This window comes from Glandiceps talaboti, chromosome 22, assembly GCF_964340395.1.
Source record: "Glandiceps talaboti chromosome 22, keGlaTala1.1, whole genome shotgun sequence".
Lineage (NCBI taxonomy): Eukaryota > Metazoa > Hemichordata > Enteropneusta > Spengelidae > Glandiceps > Glandiceps talaboti.
Genome location: NC_135570.1, coordinates 14,620,322 through 14,622,821, shown reverse-complemented (window position 1 = coordinate 14,622,821; position 2,500 = coordinate 14,620,322). Strand labels below are relative to the sequence as shown.

At 34.6% G+C, this 2,500-nt stretch overlaps 1 protein-coding gene across 1 annotated transcript in view; it reads left to right on the top strand.

Annotated features, from left to right (window-relative positions):
* The window catches only part of LOC144452079 (neuronal acetylcholine receptor subunit alpha-10-like), an 11,628-nt gene that overhangs the window by 3,082 nt on the left and 6,046 nt on the right, over positions 1-2,500 (top strand). The window lies entirely within an intron of this gene.

The following is a 2,500-nucleotide window of genomic DNA, read 5'->3' as shown; positions in this document are numbered from 1 at the left end:
ATAATTTTATATTTCAACTGTAGTGGAGGTGACAGATCCCCAAGGGGTGGCTAAAATAATTCATGAGTTTCATATGCCGGGTCTTAACATTTTATGACAGGAGAGAGTGAGAGAAGCTACAGAATTTGTTTAACAGTTCATTGTGTACATTTCCTACTACACATCTGATGGAAATCGATTGCCATACAAACAAATTGCAAGAGCAAACTTACTGAATAAATACTCTATAAACTCAACTTGAAATATTTTGCCATCATTACATATGGTTTGTTTTCACATCCAACATTGTAAAAAAAATCAACCTACCTACCCAGTGTGATGGGTTAGATTGCCCTTTGAACAGCTGTTTTAATTTTTTCTGGCCTTTCAATCAAATGTTTGATAATAATTGTCAATTAAACCGAGGCATTTGAATCACAGGGACACAATTTTGTATATTTTCTTTGTGGATTTTAAAGCTAGTCTTTCTAAAGTTATAGACTAATTTGCCTCAGTCTGTTTATTCATATATACACACTGTTAGAAGCCTGAGGCAAACGCTTCACAAACTACGTACGTACTACATCAACCAATTTTAGTGGTGAATATGAAATAACTTTAACGAGGAAACTCACTCCGTTCTATATGATAGTGCTGGTATTTGACTCTCTTTATTTTTTAACTACTATCTCTACTTTATCTCCTATAAAATTGAAAATAATCGAGCTTCATGTTTTCTGACCCGAAATGCCAAGTATTCCCCGTCGAGTTTCATGTACATAGTTTGCAATTAGTCGATAATAGCTTGTTCAATGTATTAATGTGTCGCTGACTTTCTGAAGTTTGAACATGTGTTCCTGACCTTTGGCATTCGCAAGGTCACACAAACCTATAGACGAGACAATATCAATTTAGTGTCCACAGCAGTAGACAATTTAATTGCAGATTCGTCATATCTTTAACTCGCAACTTATGCATTTAGTTTTCTAAAACCTAATGATACAACAGAGGAAACCAAGCTTTGGGCAAATTTACACACACACACACACACACACACACACACACACACACACACACACACACACACACACACACACACTAAACTTGCGATACGATATCGTAAAATGAACAATTATTGGTAACTCTAGCACTCTGTATCGACTCAGATGTAATTCTAAATACGTCAGTGGAAACCAAGCGTTCAGCAAACTGAAATACTAGTTCTTGTCTATCTTAGTAAGCTGAAAGCTTGGCTTCCGCCGCAGTAAGCTTACAAGTCATTATATGTAAGATAATTTAGGTGAAAAATGAAAGATAAATATTTATTACAAATAACGTCTGCGTTGAAACTCAAATGAGAAAAAACTAATATCAAACTTTTATATACAGCCAAAAGTAACGAGTTTTGGATAAAACTTTAACCATAAAAACCTAAGTCTCCTCGGTATTTTCAGACCAGACCTTGTTTCACTGTGACACTAATGAAATTTTCATAATTCAAGTTTTAATACAAGAACATTGTTAATAATGACAAAAATGTGTCCCTATGGCTAAGTCGCCCCATATGTTCAAATTATATAATCACAGTCGGCGAATATGTTTGGATTCAATGCTATGTGACAGTCAGCGACACATTAATACATTGAACAATGTAAAACAACACATAACAGCACGGTGGGACAAATTGTGACAAGTTGACATTCATTTGCCGTCAAGCACAAGATGATTGAACAGCTGAAGTAATTACAAGTGAAGTAGAAGTGATGTCTAATAAAGTTGGCTTACATTTAAACATTTGTTTATTAGGTAGCGTATCTTTGGAGCTTTTGGCTTTTGTAGTTGGAGGAATTATGCTACTCGTCGATCAACTTACTTTAGTAGTGTAGTACACAGTTTTATTTAGGTGACCATATCATATAGATGATAAATTGATAGTTATTTTGGCTTTTTATTCATCAAACAACTAAACTATGTTGTACTTATAACAAACCTTTTACACATTTATTTCTTATTTTGTACAATTTATGGAGTAACGAACAAGAACTTGATAATGTTGTTTCAACACAGAGTTGTTTTATGAATAAAAAATCCAAAACAAGTATTACCCATTTGCAATCTATATGACCACTTTCAAAGGGACGAAGGCGAGACTGTTTTTTATCTTAGCTGTCTCTTATTCACGTTAGACGACCCAGAATAGTCAATTCCACATATTCTACATCACATGACGTCTCTGAAATTGAGTTTATATAAATTGGCAAATCTTTGTGACAACAGGAGTGCTGTGCAATGGGGCCAGACATTCTGGTAAATATATAAAGTTCCGCCAGAACTTGAATGATATGTCAAAGTATTTGCAAATCTTTAGGCACTCAAAACAGTTTGTATAGAAACAAGAAGTCTCATATTTCGTGAGGAAAGAAAAAACAGCGTCTAAACAAGACCTCCTTGACGATTGAAAACACGACCTCCCTGACAATTCTGTGTTTGTATGGCAGTTTGAATTTCTAGCATTTGCGTA